Source organism: Argopecten irradians, chromosome 9 (genome assembly GCF_041381155.1).
Source record: "Argopecten irradians isolate NY chromosome 9, Ai_NY, whole genome shotgun sequence".
Classification (NCBI taxonomy): Eukaryota; Metazoa; Mollusca; class Bivalvia; order Pectinida; family Pectinidae; genus Argopecten; species Argopecten irradians.
The window spans coordinates 33,701,239-33,728,705 of record NC_091142.1 but is presented as its reverse complement, the minus strand read 5'-3'; the positions used below and the strand labels follow the sequence as shown (position 1 = coordinate 33,728,705).

The 27,467-nt window shown below is 37.8% G+C and overlaps 1 protein-coding gene and 1 long non-coding RNA gene across 8 annotated transcripts in view; one reads left to right on the top strand and one right to left on the bottom strand.

Moving 5' to 3' along the window:
- LOC138332125 (lactose-binding lectin l-2-like) overlaps positions 1-27,467 on the bottom strand; it is a 387,766-nt gene that overhangs the window by 89,843 nt on the left and 270,456 nt on the right. The window lies entirely within an intron of this gene.
- The window catches only part of LOC138332121 (uncharacterized), a 29,052-nt gene continuing 4,690 nt past the window's right edge, over positions 3,106-27,467 (top strand). The window contains exons 1-8 of the long non-coding RNA XR_011209774.1: positions 3,106-3,389; positions 6,454-6,541; positions 6,793-8,368; positions 8,476-10,052; positions 12,921-13,030; positions 13,728-13,841; positions 25,108-25,247; positions 27,315-27,396. This is a non-coding gene — a long non-coding RNA (uncharacterized lncRNA). The remainder of the gene's footprint in view (positions 3,390-6,453; positions 6,542-6,792; positions 8,369-8,475; positions 10,053-12,920; positions 13,031-13,727; positions 13,842-25,107; positions 25,248-27,314; positions 27,397-27,467) is intronic.

Below are 27,467 nucleotides of genomic sequence, written 5' to 3'. Positions count from 1 at the left end.
TACAATCTCCGGCGACATGAGTGTAAGTGTATTGCCTTAGACCAACCAGTATTAAACGTGTAGGTATCGGAGAAAAAGTGTATCGGAGAAAAAGTTGTTTGTTCATTCCGATAATATGTTATGTCTTCAAATTTCTTGTAGTAACGCTGCATTTTAGTTCTTCGATTTTTACAGATAGATACAATCATTAGCTCTGACAAAGAGTTATTGTAAACTAGGAGAAACTTATAATCCTTAAATGCAATTGACCTTGTGTGTCATTAACACATGAGATAACTTTTCTAGAACTAATCAAAGAGACGCAAATTAGTTACCACTTTATGTTTAGTTTTGTGTGACTAAAAAGTCAGATAACTAAACAGATCTCTGTGTACAAGTACAATCCTTTGAGCGGGACGCGTGGTAGAACGGACTTGTGTAACACATAAATAAATAAACAAAAACTTAAACGACCCATCCCTCAATAAGAAAATGTTATCTTATGTGTTAATGCAACGTCATTTAAGGATTTTACAAATATAACGTTCTCTTATTTGCGATCATTCCTTGCCAGTGTTAATGATTGCATCTATAAAAATCGAAGATCTAAAATGTCGCGTTATCACAAGAAATTTGAAGACATAACAACTATCGGACACCAGTTTAATAAAAGGGATACGTAATGAACATAAAAAATACACTTTTTCTTTGACCCATATACTTTCTCTATCTAATGACTGCAAGGGAAGATTTTTAGAGATTTGTGCGATTGATAACTTGTTCCCTTGATCCCTTCCAATCAGCCAAAATGTGATAAAATACAAAATATATTTATGCTTATAATTATTACTACCGTACCGACGAAAAAACCCAATTCTTGTCATTTTAAGAAATTAATATGAAAAAAGAATTGATGTAATACACAATAGTCATTAATTCATCTTTATACTTTCATACATCAATACTTTGAACAATACAACCTAAACAGTTGAAAAACGAATAAACATCAAAGCCGTAATTTGTTTCTCGAATTTTAATAGAAACAGAACCGTTGTGTGTATTTTATTTTCACAGGGGCCTTTTCGACTGAACACCGCAATAAATAGAGCGACTGTATCATAATAAAAAAAAGGAGCCACCTTATCCAATTCCTAGTTGTCATTTATATACAAAAGCAAAGAAATCTTAACCCATGCACATTAGATATAGATGCAGTCGAAGAAGAATTACCTCCTATCGCCAACTGATTACAGGGGTAACATACAGGAAAGTCTGTCTCAGTACACAGTTACAGTGGGGCAGGGGTAACATACAGGAAAGTCTGTCTCAGTACACAGTTACAGTGGGACAGGGGTAACATACAGGAAAGTCTGTCTCAGTACACAGTTACAGTGGGGCAGGGGTAACATACAGCAAAGTCTGTCTCAGTACACAGTTACAGTGGGGCAGGGGTAACATACAGGGAAGTCTGTCTCAGTACACAGTTACAGTGGGGAGGGGTAACATACAGGAAAGTCTGTCTCAGTTCACAGTTACAGTGGGGCAGGGGTAACATACAGGGAAGTCTGTCTCAGTACACAGTTACAGTGGGGCAGGGGTAACATACAGGAAGTCTGTCTCAGTACACAGTTACAGTGGGGCAGTGGGAGGGGTAACATACAGGAAAGTCTGTCTCAGTACACAGTTACAGTGGGGCAGGGGTAACATACAGGAAAGTCTGTCTCAGTACACAGTTACAGTGGGGCAGGGGTAACATACAGGAAAGTCTGGGTCTCAGTCTGTTAGTACACAGTTACAGTGGGGCAGGGGTAACATACAGGAAAGTCTGTCTCAGTACACAGTTACAGTGGGGCAGGGTTAACATACAGGAAAGTCTGTCTCAGTACACAGTTACAGTGGGGCAGGGGTAACATACAGGGAAGTCTGTCTCAGTACACAGTTACAGTGGGGAGGGGTAACATACAGGAAAGTCTGTCTCAGTTCACAGTTACAGTGGGGCAGGGGTAACATACAGGGAAGTCTGTCTCAGTACACAGTTACAGTGGGGCAGGGGTAACATACAGGAAAGTCTGTCTCAGTACACAGTTACAGTGGGGCAGGGGTAACATACAGGGAAGTCTGTCTCAGTACACAGTTACAGTGGGGCAGGGGTAACATACAGGGAAGTCTGTCTCAGTACACAGTTACAGTGGGGCAGGGGTAACATACAGGAAAGTCTGTCTCAGTACACAGTTACAGTGGGGCAGGGGTAACATACAGGGAAAGTCTGTCTCAGTACACAGTTACAGTGGGGCAGGGGTAACATACAGGGAAGTCTGTCTCAGTACACAGTTACAGTGGGGCAGGGGTAACATACAGGGAAGTCTGTCTCAGTACACAGTTACAGTGGGGCAGGGGTAACATACAGGAAAGTCTGTCTCAGTACACAGTTACAGTGGGGCAGGGGTAACATACAGGGAAGTCTGTCTCAGTACACAGTTACAGTGGGGCAGGGGTAACATACAGGAAAGTCTGTCTCAGTATACAGTTACAGTGGGGCAGGGGTAACATACAGGAAAGTCTGTCTCAGTACAGTTACAGTGGGGCAGGGGTAACATACAGGAAGTCTGTCTCAGTACACAGTTACAGTGGGGCAGGGGTAACATACAGGAAAGTCTGTCTCAGTACACAGTTACAGTGGGGCAGGGGTAACATACAGGGAAGTCTGTCTCAGTATACAGTTACAGTGGGGCAGGGGTAACATACAGGGAAGTTTGTCTCAGTACACAGTTACAGTGGGGCAGGGGTAACATACAGCAAAGTCTGTCTCAGTATACAGTTACAGTGGGGCAGGGGTAACATACAGGGAAGTCTGTCTCAGTACAGTTACAGTGGGGCAGGGGTAACATACAGCAAAGTCTGTCTCAGTACACAGTTACAGTGGGGCAGGGGTAACATACAGGAAAGTCTGTCTCAGTACACAGTTACAGTGGGGCAGGGGTAACATACAGGAAAGTCTGTCTCAGTACACAGTTACAGTGGGGCAGGGGTAACATACAGGGAAGTCTGTCTCAGTACACAGTTACAGTGGGGCAGGTATATTGTTAAAGGTTGTTTACAGACACTAGGACATGGTCTGATGCCCAGGTAGGTAATTAGTAAGACGTATATATTGTTATAGGTTGTTTACAGACACCAGGACGTGGTCTGACGCCCAGGTAGGTAATTAGTAAGACGTATATATTGTTATAGGTTGTTTACAGACACCAGGACGTGGTCTGACGCCCAGGTAGGTAATTAGTAAGACGTATATATTGTTATAGGTTGTTTACAGACACCAGGACGTGGTCTGATGCCCAGGTAGGTAATTAGTAAGACATATATATTGTTATAGGTTGTTCACAGACACCAGGACGTGGTCTGACGCCCAGGTAGGTAATTAGTAAGACGTATATATTGTTATAGGTTGTTTACAGACACGTGGTCTGACGCCCAGACAGGTTATAAGAAAGACTATAATCTGTAGTCTATCATTCAAATGAAATATAATCAAAATTGCCCCCCTCCCAAAAAAAAAGAAGAAGAAAGAAAAAAGAGCGACAAAGCATATCAACACGAAGAGAGTAGTATACATATCAAAGCTTAACATCTATGTTATGATGGTTTCTCCCAAATTAAATACCAAATAGAGTTTGGGATTCAATGAGACAAGCAGGCTTCATACCTGGATCAACCAAAGCGGGTGACGTCACACACAAAATGTGGAGAAGTTATTGTTTATGTGACGCAACACATGAATTAATAATATAACTACGTTATATCAAGTAGTTATATCAATTTGGTGCTGCATGTATCGATAAATCGGAATATTTATCGATATCAATTAATGATAATAACAACGTGAATATGTTATATCACTAAATAAACAAGAGGCCCAAGGGGCCTGTATCGCTCACCTGGTTTGTAATGCAATGTAATGTTCTAAATATAAGTTCATTGTTTCTTTTCTGAAAGAATTTGAATATTTACCTCTAATTCCCCTATTGGGCCCCACTTTTTCTGCTCCAGGGGGTCAAAGCCAAAATTTATACGAATTCAGTTAACCTCAAGGATGTTTCTGGCCAAATTTGGTTACAATCCATGCAGAACTCTAGGACAAGTAGCGATTTTTAGGATTTACCTCTATTTCTCCTATTGCCCCTCCCCCCCTTCCTGCCCCCAGGGGGTCAGAGCCAAAATTTATACAAGTTTTGTTTCCCTTCCCCAAAGGATGTTTGTGGCCAAATTCGGTTACAATCAATGCAGAACTCTAGGACAAGTAGCGATTTATATGATTTACTTCTATTTCCCCTATTGGGCCTCACCCCTCCTGCCCCCGGGGGTCAGAGCTAAAATTTATACAAGTTAGGTTCCCTTCCCCTAAGGATATTTCTGGCCAAATTTGGTTACAATCCATCCAGAACTCTAGGACAAGTAGCGATTTATAGGATTTACCTTTATTTCCTCTATTAGGCCCCGCCCCTCCTGCCCCAGGGGGGTAAGGGTCACCATTTATGCAAAATCTGATCCCCTTCCCCTAAGGAAGTTTCTGGCCAAATTTGGTTGCAATCCATGCAGAACTCTAGGACAAGTAGCAATTTATAGGATTTACCTCTATTGGGCCCCGCCCCTCCTGCCCAGGGGGGTCAGGGTTATCATTTATGCAAAATCTGATCCCCTTCTCCTAAGGAAGTTTCTGGCCAAATTTGGTTGCAATCCATGCAGAACTCTAGGACAAGTAGCGATTTATAGGATTTACCTCTATTATCCCTATTGGGCCCCGCCCCTCCTGCCCCAGGGGGGTCAGGGTCACCATTTATGCAAAATCTGATCCCCTTCTCCTAAGGAAGTTTCTGGCCAAATTTGGTTGCAATCCATGTAAAACTCTAGGACAAGTAGCGATTTATAGGAATTACCTCTATTACCCCTATTGGGCCCTGCCCCTCCTGCCCAAGGGGGGTCAGGGTCACCATTTATGCAAAATCTGTTCCCTTCCCCTAAGGAAGTTTCTGGCCAAATTTGGTTGCAATCCATGCGGAACTCTAGGACAAGAAGCGATTTATAGGATTTACCTCTATTACCCCTATTGGGCCCCGCCCCTCCTGCCCCAGGGGGGTCAGGGTCACCATTTATGCAAAATCTGATCTCCTTCCCCTAAGGAAGTTTCTGGCCAAATTTGGTTGCAATCCATGCAGAACTCTAGGACAAGTAGCGATTTATAGGATTTACCTCTATTACCCCTATTGGGCCCCGCCCCTCCTGCCCCAGGAGGGTCAGGGTCACCATTTATGCAAAATCTGATCCCCTTCCCCTAAGGAAGTTTCTGGCCAAATTTGGTTGCAATCCATGCAGAACTCTAGGACAAGTAGCGATTTATAGGATTTACCTCTATTACACCTATTGGGCCCCGCCCCTCCTGCCCCAGGGGGGTCAGGGTCACAATTTATGCAAAATCTGATCCCCTTCCCCGAAGGAAGTTTCTGACCAAATTTTGTTGAAATCCATGCAGTACTTTATGACAAGTAGCGATTTAAAGGAAATGTTGACGGACGGACGGACGGACGACGGACGACGGACGACAAACGCCGCGCCATGGCAATAGCTCACCGGCCCTTAGGGCCAGGTGAGCTAAAAACGATGTCACAAAAGAAATTAACGATGTCACTAATAAAAAATAACGATGTCATTAGATAAATTAATGATGTCAGTAGATAAATTAATGGTGTCATTAGATAAATTAATGGTGTCATTAGATAAATTAATGATGTCATTAGATAAATTAATGATGTCATTAGATAAATTAATGGTGTCATTAGATAAATTAATGGTGTCATTTGATAGATTAATGATGTCATTAGATAGATTAATGATGTCATTAGATCAATTAATGATGTCAGTAGATACCTTAATGATGTCAGTAGATAATTAATGTCTCGATTTATTGATATTACTAATTCCAGGAATTATCGAAATCATTAATTTGAATTACTGATATTATTCAGTCGAATAATTTTGCATTTTACAGATAATTTTTAAAACCTTTTTTGTGCTTTCAGGACAAATTACGTTATGTCTAAGTATGGGGCAAAGTTATAAATCCCTATTTGTAAACTTCCAAGAGATATCTGAAAAAGAAAGGAAAACAAATATGTTCTCGAAAATAGGTTTCACACGCGTCATCGAAAAACGTTCGCCATGTTGATCAACCTAAGTCACTCTTCAGCATGTAGGAGAGTAACAGCCTTAACGAAAACATGTCTGTTTGTCTGTATTTCCAACAGAGGTTTAAACATTAAAAATCATCTTCGAGTATCAACAAAGGCTATACAAGAAATACAAATGTGCCATGTACTCTCATCTGCTTGAATTCTTTTTCCAGACTTATTTTACTGTCTCTTTGTGAAGAAACATTATTTTACTATCAAAATGCTCAAATCATTGTTTTCCTTTTTTCAGAATGAATGCCTCAACCATGACAGCAACCTTGTAAAGATAGAAACAGCTGCAGAAAATTCCTGGCTGAAAATTAACCATAGCCTATTAGGTATCCAGATTAATAAATATTACGTGTTTACCTTATATCAGTGCCCAATACCGAAACGTCTAAAAGATATTGTAACGGCCAATCAGAAGTGACACAGCAAAAGGCAGCATCATTTAGAATCTATAAGTCGTCATATTTGATATTCTTCTTTCGTGCAACATTCTTTTGGTAAAAATACCTAATATCTAATATGCTTTCGATAAAATCATGGGTTTATTATTATCATTGTTGTTGATTTACTATTTGACAAGGAAGTCCATGGATCGGAGCGTACAGAAATACCCGATCTGTCTGGTTTTGGGTGTCAGACAACTCGATAGTAACATACACCGACTGGATTCCGGGTCAACCTAACGATGCTAATGGTAATGAAGATTGTGTTCATATCTATGATCACGGCTGGAACGATCAGCTCTGTACAATCTTTTTGCCATATTTTTGTGAAAAAGAAGGTTAGTACAAAATGGAAATTCCGACATATTTCTACATTCTGTAAATAAACTGTTAACTCTATTTCATTGATTACTTCAGTATTTGCATACACGATGTCATTCAATAATACAGTAAATGCAGTTCAGATAAATTTGCATACTGCATTATAAAATATTTAATAAGAGAACATTTAAAAATAATAACATTGATATTAACACCAATATCTCTCTCAGTTATAGTTTGTGATTAAACAGATCATAAAAGAATTCTGGTAATTCCGATTATGTAATGATACGTTGTTCATTATTGTGATTATGTTGTTTACCTTATCATCACTATATGGTTTACATTACTAACCACTTGTCATGTGACTATGTTGAGTATTTGGTTATTTTACATTACTAACCACTTGTCATGTGACTATGTTGAGTATTTGGTTATTTTACATTACATGACCATGTACAGGGAGTGCTCTCTGTTCATGTCCCGCTCTAACATTACCGCCAAGCTTATAGATTATCCTATTAAAGATAATGAGGTGTTTATATTTTCCTTTCGTTTGTTTTATGAAATATTATGAATGTATGCATCATATTTACATTTGTTTTATTCAAGTAACGATTGATGTACATGTTATACTGTAATGAATAAAAGAAAGATACCAAATAAATATTAATTTGTGTTTATACCATATTAATCAATTATGAACTATAAATATAAGGTTTATCTTATTGTCTCTCGACCTTAGAATGGTTTGTTTCTTTTTATGTTTGTTTTGATTTATGAAATGTTATGAATATCTGTCATCAATATTTAATTTGTTTCACTTTATATAGATACACCGGTATTCATAAAAACTATGGTACTTTACTGCATTAAATTATAAAAAAAATATATTTGTGTTACAGACATAATAGTCAACCTTAGATCATGCAACGATATCGATGATATCTATCAACAAAATGCTGCAAAATGTTTGTCATTCAAACACATAGAAATCAAGGTTAAGTTTTATTGCCGGTTTTGATTGTCTAAACTATAAGTAAGTTGATTTCAGTAGGAACCTACTGAGGTAAGTAAGGATCAAAATTATTTTTACCGGTTGATATGAAACTATTTTCTTATTTAATGTTTATTCTTTCTTGTGACTTTCTGAATATCGAGATGATCTTACAATAATCGTTATACTTGTCGGATAAAATGTTCATATCAGGAAATAACTTAATATAAATCATGCGTATTCAAATTAATAGATAAAAGACTTATTTAATATATGTCCGATTATTTAATATTTCGAAATAATTAGTTATCTAACTTGTTTACAGAGTGACAGTTAAATGGAATCGATGTGCAACAGCGAAAATAAAAAGCATTGGAGTTTCGAGCATCGAATGGGTAAGTTAGTAAAACAGATCATCTAGCCACATGACTGATGTGGTTTCAGTTTACATGGAACAGTTTAGTACTAATGTTGTTGTTATTAATTTTTTTATCAATTTTAGTGGTCGATACCTCGTAAAAGATGACTGAACAGCTAATGCTGATAATGGGGCGCGTATTCCATCTGCTTGTACGATGTCTACCCTAGTTACTCATGACCAAAGTTGTGAGTGGTATGTATATATATTTATTTTCATCTATCAAAATAGTTTTTATTTACTTAATCCATAGTGCAAAGTTCTAATATTTTCATAATATCAATATGTGAATTATCAAAATAATTAACTTAAAGAATTTTTGAAGAAAAAGAAAGTTTTTTCAATCCAACACAGGCGTCATGTGTCAGAATCTTGTGTCACAGACTTGAGATGTAAGGCATGTACCGTGTACCAATATAGGTCATTCCGGTCTTATACAAAACTAGGTCTAGGTCAAGCTTCGATCTCAAACTAAAGCAGGCTATGTGGTCTTCATTACTAAAATACTTATAACCACCGCTAATATAAGAACGTTTACATGTAAATTATCGAATGGTTTTAACTTTTGCTCTTAGAATATGCTTTAATAACACAGTATACCAATCACAAATGGTTCTAGATTATTCAAAGTTAGTTTTAACATTTTCCGTTTATTTTTCAGTATATCAAAACATTACAGTGGAAATATTTTGGATTTGTCAATGAATACAGGGCACGTGCTGTAATCGACAACTAACCGTGATTGGTGGTAATATAGAGTAAGAACATGAAGATATGCTATTGCTGTCTCACTGTTCAAATAGAGTGAAATGTGAAATGAAATCTGTGGAAATTCCTGACATGAGGAATCCATTCTTTATGGGCTTTTAAAACATCTGTGTTGTTTTCTAGACCTTGAGGATATTTTTGTAAGTCGCCTGTCGATAACATTAGCAAACGTCCATGTACATCAGCCAGGGAAATTGAAGGTTTAAGCGGTGGTGGAAAGCCAGAATTCTCAGTGAAAAAAACACCATCGAACTCGAATTAGTACTTGGCAACTGCCCCTTGAGGGTTTTATACTCGCTACCCAAGGACATCAGGACACTATGGTAAACAGACGAGAGCCTATACACATTATGTGATGAGTTTAATGACTATTATACCATACGATACCATAAATGGCGCTTGAATCTTCTAGACACTTCTAGATTCTCTAAGTGGGGTTTTTTCAGTAAAATATCTCCAACTCGATTGAATTTTGTTTGCAACAAAACAATGATAAAATTACAAAAGTGTATTCTTCAAAGCAAGTTTATTTTTCATGCACACTAGAAGTTCCATAGAATACAGACTAGTGTTAAATGGTTTTTGTCCATAATACAGTCCAATCCGTACATAACAATACTTACAAATTTATCAGAGGGACGATGGTCCCAAACCACGGATGACCATATTTGTAAAAAGTATTTAAATGAGTATTTGAGAGACTGTATCTCATTGGTGGACCAATCAAAAAACTACAGTACCCGCTTCCGGTTTTGAATAACATCTGTTATCGCCGCCATATTGCCTACGCTTCGTAGTATGCCTAGACTGAGGATAGCATCATAACGTCTTACGTTATGCCAGAAGCCATGCCTGTATCAACAGCTAGCCAAGCGTTAAGTCGTTGAACAGAGGTAAGCGAATGAAACAGTATTTCGAAATCCCTGCGATGTACTGTACAGTTAAGGGACAAGTACAAATGTACCTGTCTCTATACTGTTGTTTTCCTCAAAAAAATAAAATGGACGAAAATTTACCTATGAAAGATGTTGAATATCAATGTTTAATGACACTGCTACATGTATACCAAGTAGGTCTTATGTCTATGTAAGCCTTAAAACTGACAATGCAAGTTAAAAACCAAGCATTTGAAATTAAAAAAATATATAATGATTCATGAAATACTTTTCGAAAATTATTTCTGAGACGGTGTCCTATCCAAGGTAGTGGCAGCCATTTTTCTTTTTGCTCTGCTTAAATTAGTTACCTTCACTGGCCAACCCACTATATAAAGCACGGGACTTGACACACGTGCGTCTAGCCCGAGAGACTCTGGCCCCGACACCAGACTTAGACATTATGGCAGATAGATGTCTGGCGTAGGGCCAGAGCGCAGTAGTACTCGAAAACCTGGAATAAGCCGACACCGTTCGGTATCGGGTCAGGTCATCTCCGATTCAGCCAGTTTTGTAAACATTACTGCCGAGAAGCGTCCCTTACTTTGGTCTTTTCAACAAATGAATATTTTTTCTACCCATACCAATCCATTTTACCACGCATGCATCTCATATTATCTCAATACAGTAGCTTCTTTTCCGCAGTTTGAAATTTCCCTCCTCGCCGTCGCCATTTTCTCATATTATGCAAAGCTACTGTATTGAGATGATATGAGATGCATGCATGGTAAAATGGATTGGTATGGATAGAAAAAATATTCATTTGTTGAAAAGACGAAGGAAATGGACGCTTCTCGGCGGTAATGTTTTGTAAGCAGTCTGAATCGGAGATGGGCTTATTCCAGGTTTTCGAGTACTACTGCGCTCTGGCCCTACGCCAGATATCTATCTGTCATAATGTCTAAGTCTGGTGTCAGGGCCAGAGTATCTCGGGCTAACGTGCGTCATTCTAAACATATCTTGTCTCAGGTACACATGCCCCTATATTGCAAATAACAATGTCAAACTGAAAATTAAACACTGCACTCACCTGACAAGGTTTAATCATATAGTTAAGTAATACATGAATGTGTTGTCAGCTAGATCCCAAATGGGCCATATTCACGTACCACGTGATACCTGATAACGCACGTGATACCCGATAACCCACGTGATACCCGATAATGTTTGTGCGGGACTAGCATCTCCAGTGGTGATGGAATGTCACTCTTTAAATCTGTAATCTTCCTGCTGAAATGTCTATTCACTTGACAACGTGTGAAATTTTGATTTTGACAAACATCTAAATAAAAGCTTAGAGGAGTTGACATGTTTTTTTGCTAAAACAAGCCCTATACAGAATTATAGATAATGACTTTGCTTACGTATTAGTAGGCGGTACGGTGACACCCTTATATCCCTACGGCCCAATAGTCCGAAGGTCCGTTAGTCCGAAGGCCCAATAGTCCGAAGGCTCAATGGTCCGAAGGCCCATTAGTCCGAAAATTAGTAAATATTGCAAGTTATAGAGTTGTTATAATTAACGTATTTTGACGAAAACATTTTTCGGCGCTGCTGATCTGACAATTTCCATGGACAGCAAGTTGTCATTTCTTCATGGAGCAATGCCAGGTCAAAATTACATCAAAATAAAAAAAAAAATAAAAATAAAAATTAAAAAAAAATTAAAATAACATTTTATAGGACATCTCACAAGCATACATTCTATGGATTATCTTACAAACATGCAAACTCCGATTGTTAGCCTTTTGTACACTGTATTGCATTAGGATTAACATTGCTTCATGAATAAATGATGTATATAATCAAATCTTACCGAAAAATGACTTTTATTATACCTGTAAACGTCGTTATATTGTACAATATATACATGTATTTAACGATTTATTTTTGCTTCCCCATTCTTTGAATTGTTTATTCTTCCCATAATGATGGAAATGGTCTGCATAATGATATTTTTTGGGGGAAATATTAAACAGGATTGCATTGTACATATAAAAAATTATACTCTTTAATATCGGATACGTTTATGTATTTCAAGATTATGCTCTTTTTGAAAATGCGCTACATTTCATTGTTTCATATCATTTTCCGTATCAATTCTATACATATTGTATCAATTCTATAGTCACATACATGTAAGTATACCTTAGCAAGTTTACAACAAATCTTTTGCTTCGAAAACTGTAATAAACGTTTGTTTCATTTCAAGTACTGTTCGCATATAAATCCCAATTATATTATCTGTTTTCGGACTATCGGGCCTTCGGACTAACGGGCCTTAGGACTAATGGGCCTTCGGACTGACGGGCCTTCGGACTATTGGGCCGTAGGGATATAAGGCGGTCACCGGCGGTACACAGTGGACAACTGCTAGGTGTATATGTACATGTATAGACTGATCATGAGCGCACGTGTGTCAATTCACACGCTTTATATAGGGGTCAGTGAGCGCGTCTGAATGTAAAACAGATTTGGCTGCCCTTGAATGGGGAATGTCTCAAAGGATTCTTGAAATACAAGTATACTTGTTTTCCCTTTAATAACGTTACTAATCTTAACTATGATTTTTTTCACATCAGAGTAGACCTACTGTAGGCTACATTGTGAATCTGATTATAATCATGAAATGTTACTTAACAGGATTGAGGAAAGGTGAAAATGTACCGTCCAGGACCTAGCCGGATGTAGCTGCAATATTGTAGCTCAAAAGACTTTTAGACAGATAATAGTGTCGTCTTTAGAGCTACGATTGGTGCCTATTACTGCTAATGGAGCAAGTAATGATTACGCAAATCATTATTAAATCGTTGCTATCTGCTTTAGGGTTGTTGGGCAGGACCAGAAGGACAGCAGTGCAGTGCTATGCTAAGGCAGCAGAACGATCTTCATGCGGGGTGTGGATGAAGAAGGACACCAGTATCTTCTGTTATTTGGTATCTAAATTGTTGTAGTTTTCATATTTAGTATATCCCTAACTTAATTGTATAGACAGTTTTTGTCTATGAAACTATCGAGCATCCTCGAACAAACTTAATATTGACTGAGAATATGTCTGCACTTCCTATACTTTAGGAGAAGTATAAAGTTTGTTCAAGGATGCGCTCTATGGTTTCTAAAACAACAACATATAAAAAATCGCAAAAATTGTCAAAATTTCCACATTTGCATAATTAATGGTTACCATGGTAACTTCATCTGCAAAATTAAAAAACAGTCATCATAGATGAATTAGGGATATACTAAATATTTAGAATACAACAAATGAACAGGTTTGAAAATTTGATGGATTTGGGGGCCAAAAAGGGCCCAAACCATACATAGTCCTTTGATACCCAGAATCCTGACATAAATGGGAGTTGAGCAAACTATATAGGGTTCTGCAATGTCCCCTGTTAATGGAGTTATTACTAAATTTGTGTAGCAGGGGGTATTAGTCGTCCACTCTGGCGACAGTTCTAGTTGTTGTAAGTAAATTAAGCCTGATAATGTGTTTCTGTTAGATACACTTTATAAAATTAAATTTTGTGAATTTTGAACATTTAAATGGCTAGAAAATGTGTTTTGTGGAAAGAAAATACAATTTTATTCCCAGCAAAAATCACATTGAAGTGTATATTTCTTTGTTTGCAGGTGAACATGACAATAGCCATTTGTTTAACTTCGGCCAAAAATATGGAACCACACTGTAAACATCACATCAATGTCATCGGTCCAGCTCTCATCAGTTGTCTAGGAGACAGTAAGGTAAAGGACAAAGTGTAGGAGACCGTAAGATAAAGGTCAAAGAGTAGGGGACTCTAAGGTAAAGGTCAAAGTGAAGGAGATTGTAAGGTAAAGGTCGAAGTGTAGGGGACAGTAAGGTAAAGGTCAAAGTATAGTGCACTTTAAGGTTAAGGTCAAAATGTAGGGAACTGTAAGGTAAAGGTCAAAGTGAAGGAGACTGTAAGGTAAAGGTCAAAGTGTAGGGGACAGTAAGGTAATGGTCAAAGTGTAGGGAACTGCAAGGTAAAGGTCAAAGTGAAGGAGACTGTAAGGTAAAGGTCAAAGTGTAGGGGACAGTAAGGTAACAGTCAAAGTGTAGGGAACTGTAAGGTTAAGGTCAAAGTGTAGAGTACTGCAAGGTAAAGGTCAAAATGTAGGGGACAGTAAGGTAACCGTCAAAGTGTAGGGCACTGTAAGGTTAAGGTCAAAGTGTAGGGCACGGTAAGGTTTAGGTCAAAGTATAGTGTAGGGGACAGTAAGGTAATGGTCAAAGTGTAGGGAACTGCAAGGTAAAGGTCAAAGTGTAGGGCACTTTAAGGTATAAGTCAAAGTTTAGGCACTGTGAGGTAAAGGTCAAATGTAAGGGACAGTAAGCTAAAGTTCAAAGTGTAGGGAACTGCAAGGTAAAGGTCAAAGTGTAGGGCACTTTAAGGTATAAGTCAAAGTTTAGGGCACTGTGAGGTAAAGGTCAAAGTGTAAGGGACAGTAAGGTAAAGTTCAAAGTGTAGGGGACAGTAAGGTAAAGGTCAAAGTGTAGGGCACTGCAAGGTAAAGGTCAAAGTGAAGGGAACTGCAAGGTAAAGGTCAAAGTGTAGGGCACTGCAAGGTTAAGGTCAAAGTGTAGGGCACTGCAAGGTAAAGGTCAAAGTGTAGGGGACAGTAAGTTAAAGGTCAAAGTGTAGGGGACAGTAAGTTAAAGGTCAAAGTGTAGGGCATGGTAAGGTTAAGGTCAAAGTGTAGGGCACTGCAATGTAAAGGTCAAGGTCAAGTGTAGAGGACAGTAAGGTTAAGGTCGAAGTATAGTGTAGGAGACAGTAAGGTAATGGTCAAAGTATAGTGCACTTTAAGGTTAAGGTCAAAATGTAGGGGACTGTAAGGTAAAGGTCAAAGTGAAGGAGACTGTAAGATAAAGGTCAAAGAGTAGGGGACTCTAAGGTAAAGGTCAAAGTGTAGCGGACAGTAAGGTAACAGTCAAAGTGTAGGGAACTGTAAGGTTAAGGTCAAAGTGTAGAGAACTGCAAGGTAAAGGTCAAAATGTAGGGGACAGTAAGGTAACCGTCAAAGTGTAGGGCACTGTAATGTTAAGGTCAAAGTGTAGGGCACGGTAAGGTTTAGGTCAAAGTATAGTGTAGGGGACAGTAAGGTAATTGTCAAAGTGTAGGGAACTGCAAGGTAAAGGTCAAAGTGTAGGGCACTTTAAGGTATAAGTCAAAGTTTAGGGCACTGTGAGGTAAAGGTCAAAGTGTAAGGGACAGTAAGGTAAAGGTCAAAGTGTAGGGCACTGCAAGGTAAAGGTCATAGTGTATGGAACTGCAAGGTAAAGGTCAAAGTGTAGGGGACAGTAAGTTAAAGGTCAAAGTGTTGGGGACAGTAAGTTAAAGGTCAAAGTGTAGGGCATGGTAATTTCACCAGTGCAAATACTAAATTTGCACAATTTATCATATTTTTCTCTTTATTCAAATTGTCTATATATTTTATTGAAAATTAGTATAAAAATCATTATCTAGACCATTTCTGTCATATGTAAGTCATTTTTATTTTTACCTGTAAATAATTATCCATTGTCAAGTATATCCTAGCTAAAGGTGCCAGAGTTAATCCCTTACTTCCTGGGACAAACAGGAAAGGATTAAGCCTTCAATTATCTAAAACCTTTTACTTTTTTATATGTAGACATGTTAATTGTTTCTCACCTATTTTTGCCTTGAGAAATACATGTCACTCTATTTTGAGAACTTTGAGTAAAAAGGCAATTGCCACCTGTCACTATAATTTAGAGTAGATTTAGGATTCTTATTTAAGGAGATACAACAGTTAGTTAGTTAGTTAGTTGGAGAGTTCAGTTAGGAGTATAGAGTCAGAGATTCTTATATTTGGATTTTACCTCTACTTACTGGATTTTATATGAAGTTTATTACGGATACATAGCATTAATTGACTAACTCATCATGGTGACTTGACTTTCCCCTACGACTTCAACTGTATATATATATTTGTGTCTATTGTGTATTATCATTGGATTATGTGTAATTTTACCTCTCACTTGCAAATAAACAATCGTATCATATACTATGTGTTAATTGTGCCCCGCTAATTCCCCCATCATGACAATCTACTACAACATCAATTCTAACGTGACCTGCCCAATCCGACCAGGGCTCCGGTCACAGTGTGGTGGAGTAATCCGTGTTTCGGTTACCATGTGATGAGTTGAATTTCTGATGGATGTCTAAAAATACCAAGTGTTTTCGGAGGATCAGACTACAATCATCAGTATAAAGGAAAGTTCTTGAGACACGGCCATCAAGACCAAGAAGAGAGAACGATACTTCCAAATACTGCATATTGGGTGAGTACAGCCACTTTATATCACATGTGACACATAATTTTTCATTATTTAAATTCACAAATATAAAGATATTGGCTAAACCCTAGATTAACCTATCAAAATGGAGTCGTCAAATCCTCTAAATGCATATGTAGCATCCATAGAAACTGCTCTCAATAATGGCAATAAAATTAAAGTAAATTTAGGAAATTTACATGTTAATGCCTTAGTAGACACAGGTGCAAATGTATCGGTAATTAATTCCCAATTATTACGCAAGGTTATTCACAAACCTGGCCTTTTGCCTTCACACATTACACATATCATGGGAGTTTGTGGAACATCACATAAGGTCCTAGGTCAAATCGACCTTGACATAGATGTAAATGGATTAAAAATGAAAAATACTTTTCACATCCTACAAACATTACCACAACAACTAATTCTTGGACAAGATTTCTTGGAAACACACAGAGCAAACATCAGCTACTCTGAAAAAGTTGTATCATTTCAAAACAATATCACTATCACTTCATTATATACAAATAGGGACAGTATTGAGAAACATAGCGCACTCGCTCGTACTGAATCTATGATCGAATTAGAACCTTACAAAGAAAGCATCATTCCACTTAGAGTTTCTAAAGTAGGCAAAGGCTCTAATGTTATTCTTGAACCAGTCAGTGCACTTACTAACAAACAGATCTTAGGTGGTAGATGCATTGACAAAATTCACAACAATAGAGTTTTCTACAGAGCTTTAAACCCAACCAATGAGTCTGTCATTATCAAGCCTAACACAGTCATGGCAAAAGTTTTTCACATTGACAAACATTCTATAACATCAATAGAGGACACCAATGACACAGACAAACATGCAAATGATACAGATCCAATCTCTGTCGCTGAAGACCTTGGAGTCAAAGTAGATAACTCTTCATTATCGACAGTTCAGAGACAGCAGTTATTATCACTCATAGGTCATAACAGAGATGTTTTTGCTAAAGACCCATCAGAGTTAGGTAAAACAAATATACATCACCACACAATCCATACCACAACAGACAAGCCTGTCAAAACGTGCAGATATACCCAAACACCACAAATGAGGCTGGAAACAGAAAAGCATCTGAAAACCATGCTGCAACATGACATCATTGAGGAATCAGTTTCACCGTACCAAAGTCCAATCGTGCTTGTTAAGAAATCAAATGGACAATACAGATTTGCTGTGGACTATAGAGCACTAAACCGTGTCACTGAGTTAATGTCATTTCCCATTCCAAAACTTGACGAAGTCTTCGATACTGTGGCAGATTCCAAATCCAGCATCTTCAGTGTATTAGATTTAGCAAGTGGATTCTGGCAAGTTCCCCTTGATGAAGATACCAAGCACAAGACGGCATTCATTACACACCAAGGACTTTTTCAATTCAAGCGGTTACCATTTGGCCTCACCAATGCACCAGCCACATTCCAGATGCTCATGACAAAGGTTTTACGGGAACTCAACTGGAAGATTGCCCTTATCTACATCGATGACATTTTAGTATTTTCAAAGTCATTCAAAGAACACTTACATCATTTGGATTTGGTATTTCAAAAACTTAGACAAGCCAATTTGACATTACAACCCACCAAGTGCCATTTTGCTGCCAAGGCTGTAAAATATCTTGGACACATTATTTCAGAGGATGGAGTTCAAGTTGACCAGAGCAAAACAGCAGCCGTTGCAAATTATTCCAGACCGAAAACCACAAAACAGCTGAGATCTTTCCTAGGGATGTGCAACTACTACAGGAGATTTATAAAAGACTACTCTAAGATTTGCGCACCCTTGACATCATTGCTGAAGAAAGATGAAAAATATACATGGTCTCAGGAACAAGAATCCGCGTTCAAGGAATTAAAACACAGACTGACATCGGCACCCATACTGGCATTTCCAGATTTCAATAGGCCATTCATTCTATCAACAGATGCATCAGACCTTTCCATTGGATATGTCCTGTCTCAACGCAACTCAAACGGATTAGAGAATGTTATCGCCTATGGTGGACGTGCTCTTAGAGATCCAGAGAAGCGCTGGCACATTAATCATAAGGAAGGTTTAGCCCTTATAGAAGCTATCAAAAACTTTAAGGCCTACCTCACCAACTCCGAATTTACAGTTTTCACGGACAACATCACCGTACGGTTTTTGGACAACAACAAAGATGCCAATGGTCGATTAGGACGCTGGGCAATGTTTCTGCAGCAATACAAATTCAGGATTGTACACAAGCCAGGCAAGAATAACCAAGTTGCAGATGCTTTGTCCAGACAGCAGTATCCAGTCACAGAAACTGACACCTTCTCGGAGTCAGAAGATCTTCCTACCATTGGAACCTTACAACCTGACACCAAACAACACACTGCTGTAACATTTGAATACTCATCAGACACTAGGCCCATTCCTCCAGCCATATTAGTTATAGACGGCAACAACAGCAACACAGACAACAACGATATCATCAACAACCCAACCCTTCGACAACTACAACAAGTGTGTCCAAATTTTCATTCCATTATCGACTATATAGAAACAGGAAACGTTCCAGAAAACAACAAACTTGCAAGATCACTTGTTGCTCAAGCCTACCATTACGAACTTGTTGATGGCTTACTATACCACTTTTACAAAGAACGTGCACGAGGTTTACCTGCAGACCAAAGCCTCATTAAACAACTTTGTGTTCCTGAACCACTGCGACTTGATCTTCTGGTATCATACCACGATTGCATTGCTGGAGGAGGACACCAAGGACAGGAACGCACTTACGCAGCCCTTCGAGCAAAGTACTACTGGCCAAACATGTATGCTGATGTTGAAAAGTATGTTAGGACCTGTGAAACTTGCCAACAGTCCAAACGTTCAACTCACCAAAAGCCAGTTCCATTACGACCACTTCCTATAGAAGATGTATTTTCCAGATGGCATATGGACTTCTTGGAATTACCCATTACACCTGACAAACATAGATACCTACTTCTAGTTGTGGACAGCTACTCCAAGTGGTCTGAGGCATTTCCCTTAAAATCAATGGAAGCAGCAGAAGTAGCCAAGGTACTGTTTGAGGAAATATTTGCCAGATACGGAGCCCCAAGGACATTAGTAAGTGACCGAGGCCAAAACTTCATGTCCAAACTTGTACAAGCACTCTGTAGCTTATTTGAAGTGACAAGACATCATACAAGTTCATACCATCCACAGACTAATGCTGCATGTGATAGAATGAATTCCTACATCTTACAAACTCTAAGATCATACTGCAAAGAACAAACTGACTGGGTAAAATTCATTCCGGCTGTTATGATGTCCTATCGATCAACACCAGCTACACAATCAACGCAATTCTCACCATATTACCTCCTGTTTGGACAAGAAATGAGACTTCCGATAGATGTTGCCCTGACACCTAAGCCAACTTTACCACCTGAACCCAGACTGCATTTAGCAAGGACAATTGAGCAACTTCAAATATGCAGGGACATTGCAGCAGAGAACATAAGGAAACAGCAACAAAAGTATACATATCAACACGACAAGAAAGCTCAACAACCAGAATTTATGGTCGGATCAAGAGTCTGGCTTTACTGCAGTCATGTTCCAAAAGGAACATCACCAAAACTTCAACAGAAATGGATTGGACCTTACACAATCATCCAAGAAGGACCAAACAACACATACAAGCTTCGGAAAGACCTGGAACGCAAAACAATGAAGTCACTTGTCCATGCCAAAAGACTGAAACCATACCACAGTCCCACAGAAAGACCAAACTACCTGTTGCCAGAATATCAAGACATCCTTCTGAATCCTGAAGAAATAGATGACCAGTCTCAGAATGATGACCAACTCGTTGATGGACAGCAACTAGACATCACACAAACCAGGCAAAATCAACCAAATCATCCGTCTGACAACAGGGATAGGCAAATTCACTCTAGCCAAAACAACAATCATCAAACTCACAACAATCAATCACAATTCAAATTCTAAACATGATAATTCCTTGGATAATGCTGACGATGATTCTATGTACAACATGCCTACACAATACAACAATTCTACACAGGATCAGAACACAAATCAGCACATCAATCCAACACCAGTAGTTGATCAACCTCCTGCCAGACAGTCTCAAAATCCTGCACAGAACAAACCTCAGCAGAAGACAAGGACAGAACAGTTCAAGCCAGAGTCCATTGAGAAACTACTAGAGTATAGTCTGTATCGAGGTACTCCCATATACAAAGTCAAATTCTCAGGAATACCAAAGACTTTATGGGAAGATGGAAGTAAAATTCCAAAAGAATTAAAAGATGAATTTCACAGACTTTATACAGCCAAAGGACGACGCAAGAAACGGACCAAACAGCAGAAATTTTTTGACACTAAGAAACAACCAGATGTGAACCTTATACAGAGGACACCAAAAACTACAGTATATGTTGCGTCTCTTGACAGGAACAAGAAAACCACTAGGTATCACCTCATGCATCCAAATGGGGAATTATTTTCAAGTATGTCACTTTCTCAAGATATACCAGCAGATGTATTGCTCTCCTATTTACAAACACTCAAAACAGAAGTTCACAAATGTATGAAATCACCACAATGTCCACATGTCAGACAGCAAAACAATCCAGTTTCTGCAGCAAGATTTGACACTATCTCCGGACAATATCTATACAAACATCACATACAATGGCAAAAACCTGTGCATCTGCCTGCATCAGAAGCATCCCTGCAAGGCTTAAATGCATTCCGACTTAAACTCGTTGAACATTTCAACCAAGTACATGGTTTCAATCCAGACCTAATTCCACTCTAAAGAACTTCAACAACATATATTACAGCTTCATCTTTTGCATACACGTGTATTTTATTTCCAATTTTATGCCTACATAGTTTTTTTAATTATTGTCAAATTAAACTGATACTTAATTTAGACCATAGCGATTTGTTCAGTGTCCTGTTCTCTAGTGCTAGATTTGTGTGTTGAGTGCACACAACACCTTATCAAACCCAATACCCTGAAGGACTCCTAACAAATCTCTATTTTAAATTACAACCTCACAAATTTTTAATTTGAAAATTGTTTTTAATATGATATGAATTTACTCTAGTAAAGAGATCAAACTCCTGATTCATGTTAGAACACCTGTGAATCATATGCTAGCGGGGACTACTTTGTTAGTTCCTTAAACTGCTGGTGAACGGTGTAACATTCATTCAAGAGTTTTGATAAAACAATTTTTGTGTCCAATTTATTTTTTATTTAAATATCAATCAAAATGAATCCTTTTCATATTTTATAAAAATAATAGATTCCTGTCAGATAACTTAGTGTCACATGTTGATTTTGTGGTTGTATCTCATTTACCCATATATTATGCAATCTAACATTCAGTTTGTCTTCAGACATTATTGGAAGAGGAGATAACTCACCATACAAACCAGTAACTTTTGTTTTTACATGTTTTCTATAAAGGAAGCTGTTATACTTGTTCTATTACCAAAGCCAGTACCTGCCATGGAATGTCAACCTTACCAATTATCCACGAATATTTTTGTTATTGAGCGTCAAGGACCATAACATTGTTGTCAACTGGAAAAGATCACATAAAGGACAAGGAGTGTGTATATCGACATGGCCAAGATTCCAAAGTGTTGCATTATAGTTATTTATCATATATGCAGAGAATCAGCCAGTTAAATTCCAACTCTACCTGTGATTATCAGTGTTAAACAACGTCTTTGTGTCTTATTATATATTACCCAACCGATATTCATTCATTACCTAACCGATGCCCAGAACAGTCATCGTCGTTCATTTCCTAACCGATGTCCAGAACAGTCATCGTCATTCATTACCTAACCGATGTCCAGAACAGTCATCGTCGTTCATTACCTAACCGATGTCCAGAACAGTCATCGTCGTTCGTCGTTCATTACCTAACCGATGTCCAGAACAGTCATCGTCGTTCATTACCTAACCGATGTCCAGAACAGTCATCGTCGTTCATTACCTAACTGATGTCCAGATCCTTACATATCATCATCACATTTCAAATAACTTTTTCAATGCAAGAGCCAAATGTATTTATACTTTCTAAAGACTTTATCGAGTTCTACCAAAAGTGACTTCAAGAAACATCCAAACAGATGCTCTTGATCTGAATCTTTCCTAATGTGTCCATTATTGAGATGGTGATCTTATGAATATCTATACATGATTGTACTTCACTACTTAAATATTTACTATCAAATGTTTTTGGTTTTCCATTTTGCAAAAATTCTCTTTTACCCTGAGAAGATTATATGTATGTTATGAAATATTTCATGCTATGTATATACATGATACTGGCCATATCATGTATTTTTTTTGTTTTGTTTATACAATTCCGGTACCGGGTAGTTATAATGTACATATGTAATTTTCAAATATCGGTACATACTCTATTTTTGCATATTAACCTACAATATCAAACTATATTCCAATCATGCAACACTGTATTACATATACCGTGTGATTGTAATAGGTTCATACTGATATATTTTTTTATTTCATTTTGATTACTTATTTTTTTTTGGGGTTCAATATGATATGCCTTATTATAGGATGTCGCTAAACATCTTATAAAATGTGCATTGTCTATACCATTTGTATACTAAGTGACTTCTCATTGAAAGGGTATGCTCATTATCATAACTATTTTTGGTTTTTTTTATCAAGTATGCAACTTACAATATACAAAACATTTCAATGTCCTTTATACTTTATACCTTTTTCATTCCTGTACATGTCTATATGTCCATAATTGTTGTATGATGTTCATATTGCACCTCAATTTTTGATTTGAGGACAAATCAATTTAGGAGATGGGGAAGCATTTCACCAGTACAAATACTAAATTTGCACAATTTATAATATTTTTCTCTTTATTGAATTAGTCCATATATTTTATTGGAAATTAATATAAAATCATTATCTAGACCATTTCTGTCATATGTAAGTCATTTTTATTTTTACCTGTAAATAATTATCCATTGTCAAGTATATCCTAGCTAAAGGTGCCAGAGTTAATCCCTTACTTCCTGGGACAAACAGGAAAGGATTAAGCCTTCAATTATCTAAAACATTTCACTTATATTCATAGACATGTTAATTGTTTCTCACCTATTTTTGCCTTGAGAAATACATGTCACTCTATTTTGAGAACTTTGAGTAAAAAGGCAATTGCCACCTGTCACTATAATTTAGAGTAGATTTAGGATTCTTATTTAAGGAGATACAACAGTTAGTTAGTTAGTTAGTTAGTTGGAGAGTTCAGTTAGGAGTATAGAGTCAGAGATTCTTATATTTGGATTTTACCTCTACTTACTGGATTTTATATGAAGTTTATTACGGATACATAGCATTAATTGACTAACTCATCATGGTGACTTGACTTTCCCCTACGACTTCAACTGTATATATATATTTGTGTCTATTGTGTATTATCATTGGATTATGTGTAATTTTACCTCTCACTTGCAAATAAACAATCGTATCATATACTATGTGTTAATTGTGCCCCGCTAATTCCCCCATCATGACAATCTACTACAACATCAATTCTAACGTGACCTGCCCAATCCGACCAGGGCTCCGGTCACAGTAAGGTTAAGGTCAAAGTGTAGGGCACTGTAAGGTTAAGGTCAAAGTGTAGGGCACTGTAAGGTTAAGGTCAAAGTGTAGTGTAGGGGACAGTAAGGTTAAGGTCGAAGTATAGTGTAGGGGACAGTAAGGTAATGGTCAAAGTTTTTATTAGTTTAACGTCCTATTAACAGCCAGGGTCATTTAAGGACGTGCCAGGTTTGTTGGTGGAGGAAAGCCGGAATACCCGGAGAAAAACCACCGATCAGCGGTCAGTACCTGGCAACTGCCCCACATGGGATTCGAACTCGCGACCCAGAGGTGGAGGGCATGTGGTAAATAATATGTCGGTACATCTTAACCACTCGGCCACCGCGGCCCAATGGTCAAAGTGTAGGGAACTGCAAAGTAAAGGTCAAAGTGTAGGGCACTGTAAGGTAAAGGTCAAAGTGTAGGGGACAGTAAAGTAAAGGTCAAAGTGTAGGGCACTGTAAGGTTAAGGTCAAAGTGTAGGGCACGGTAAAGTTAAGGTCAAAGTATAGGGGTCAGTAACGTAACGGTCAAAGTGTAGGGAACTGCAAAGTAAAGGTCAAAGTGTAGGGAACTGCAAAGTAAAGGTCAAAGTGTAGGGAACTGCAAGGTAAAGGTCAAAGTGTAGGGCATGGTATGGTTAAGGTCAAAGTATAGTGCACTTTAAGGTAACAGTCAAAAGTGTAGGCGATTAACAAAATTAAGTCAGAATAACTATTGTAGCATTGTGACTCCTTTTATTATACCACCCGCAATGAAGTTAATGGGGTATACTGGAACTTTGTTCGGCAAACTCTTCCTAACTACTTGACAGATTTTGATTAAAGGTACATAAAACCCTGATATAAAGGGGATATAAGAAATCTATATTGGGTTCTGCAATTTCCTCTATTAATGGAGTTATTATTAATTTTGTGCAACAGGGAGTATTACTTGTTTACTCTGGTGACCGTTTTAGTTAGTCTACTCCTTTGTTACTTTACAGGTAAAATGAAAGAAGCCACCGGCTCCAACTAGAGGACTTATCACACATTCTGGGGATGACGAGGAGGACGAAGATGACAAGGAGACTGGTGAGGAAGGAGAAAGTAACGTGGCTGATCTCATACCAATGAATGATGTTTGGTAGGTAACTCTTGGTCAGTTCTTAATGAAGGTATGATTACTGTAAACCAAATTAATTAATTTGTACAAACAGAATTTACGAATTCAAAGTAAACTGATGCAAATATGTTTATAGAGGCACCAAGTAAGTGAATTTTGTTGGAGTCCGGCATGGCTACTGGTGTTTCCTTTTTAAGATTATCATTGTCAGTCTGTTGAGTTAAGATTGAAGTAAAGTGGATCTTAATTTTTTATCATTTAATTTACTGTCGACGCGGGATTACTTCGAAAGGCACAGGTGAAGTACTAACCAGACAGACAGAGGAAGTTCCTTTGATCACTAGAGGCACAAATTGAATGGGATAACATGCGCGTGGCGATTGGTCGAGTCTTGACTTCATAAGCCCCGCCCCATAAACAACACTGACAGCACATACACTGTTCATGTAAAACTCTTCAATTCAGTGATCACCGAGATGTGACGGCGTAGTACATGGCCTCTCAGTTTCGGTGTAGAACTTTACATATATACTGTATTGTAATGCCCCGTTTAATTTGAACCGACGGATAGTTCAAACACACATATTTTTAGGGAAAAAAATCTTTAGTTAATCAGTTCGAACAAATGATCGGCAAATCGGCACAATGGGATCCTCATAAATGACGGTATTTTGGTTATTGCCACAAAGATTTTTGAATTAAAGACTGAATAAATGATCATTATAATGCCTTTTACAACAGAAAATGAATTCAAATGAACATTTTAAGTAATAAATAAAATTATTTGCGCTGAAATATTGTGCACAAAACAGCACCCCAACAACGTACATATTGTAAACATGTGCCGTACGCTGGTTTGGGCAAGCCAGTTAGCCCTACGCGGTGTCATGTCAGCGAGAACGCTGGATATTCAGTTCCAGCCAAAACAATCCACTTGTTGGTAATATTTTAACAATGTAACCGTAAACGATACATACTTTTCATCAGTTTAAATCTGTATCTGTAGACGTAGACAATCTGCGATCGGGGGGTAGACAATCTGACAGTTCGATTGTGACCTAATTTTACGAACAGAATGTAAACATTTTCAGCAGTAGTTTCGTAAAAGCAACCGACTCTATTTATAATTAAAAAACATATGTTTAGTTACGAAATATAACAAAGAACTAATACTTAACTAGATTTTCTGTGGTTTACTGCCAGTAAATCATTACGGACGTCGTTGTAGATTCTAGGCCTCGATCAGCGGTGCTGTTTTGGGGCTTTGACTACACGCATGGCTTCTGTTACAAATTAATGCTCACGATAATAGAGAATTCGTCTTCCAGGTAAATCAGCAAAATGTGTGTTTTTCCTTCAAATTTTCTGCTTTACGTCGCTTACGTCAGATATGTATCGGTACTGAAACTGATTTTTAAGTACCGATTTCTTTTCTGAAGCTTATTTTTTGAGGAAATGGGCGTGTTTATAGAAATGCGTTGACCAATGAAAACAAGCGCTACATTCCCAGAATAAATTAACCACATTCGTGTGTATAGATGCACAGGTAACTAGTTCATCCACATATCGAGGAAGTAATGCAGCCGTGCCTTTCAAAGTAATCCCGCGTCGACAGTAATGGTTCTTTAGTGCACCATTTTGGGACTTACTTGTTGCCATGCATAACATTTTTTTTTAAAAAGGTCATTCTTATCATCTTTATTTGTTTCTATTGCAATAATCAATATACATGTAAGTTATATATTGTGTTTATCAACCCTCAGATTATTTTATAAACATACATAACTATGATTAGCTTATTAATAATCACCTTTTGAACAACTGAGCCTTGATCATTAGACCTAACCGATATACTTCTAGAAGTTCCTTGAAAATTCATAAAATGACATAATAATATCAATCATTTCATATTTTCATTAACTAACAAAAAAACTCCTGAAATCAGATATTTCATTATATTTTATTCAGAATAAAACTGTCTTTTGTGTAACAGCTGACTTGAATATGATATTGGATTACAGATATCCTAAACATAAGGTGGCAATGTGGTGTTCACTTATCGCTAGACAATTTTTACTCTCATTACAGAATGTTGTGATCGTGATCATGACGTCATGCTAACCAGATCTCTTCAATGAAAAAGGCACTACAGCCAAAGACATCAGTAGAGGTGAAGTTACTTTACAATATTGTAAATTTGAGATATGTCTGTTGATCACTACCAGGTCAATATCTCACTAG